Consider the following 379-nt stretch of genomic DNA (forward strand, 5'->3'; position numbering starts at 1 on the left):
TTAAATATTGCCTTATTTCTATGAGGTGGTGTGATGAAGCAGAGCTACTGTTTCCACCCTGAAGCTGAATCATTTTTTTTCTTTACCAGAAAGTGTTTTGTTTTTCTGTCTTTATCTTCCGTATCACACACACGTCTCTCCAGACATGCCCCTGGGTATCATTTCTGGCAGTTTGCGAAATGAACCCATTTTGGGTTTACAATAGTGTGTGTGTGTGTGTGTGTGTGTGTGTGTGTATGTGTGTGTTGACAAGTTGATGTCGCTCTTTGTGAACAAATGCTAATTTAATCAATCTTCAATAAATCCCCCTTAGCGCTGACTCATGGAGATCTACCCATATTAACCCTAACACCACCCGCCAACACACCCACAGACACAC

This window comes from Tachysurus fulvidraco, chromosome 18 (assembly GCF_022655615.1).
Source record: "Tachysurus fulvidraco isolate hzauxx_2018 chromosome 18, HZAU_PFXX_2.0, whole genome shotgun sequence".
In the NCBI taxonomy this organism is placed as follows: Eukaryota; Metazoa; Chordata; class Actinopteri; order Siluriformes; family Bagridae; genus Tachysurus; species Tachysurus fulvidraco.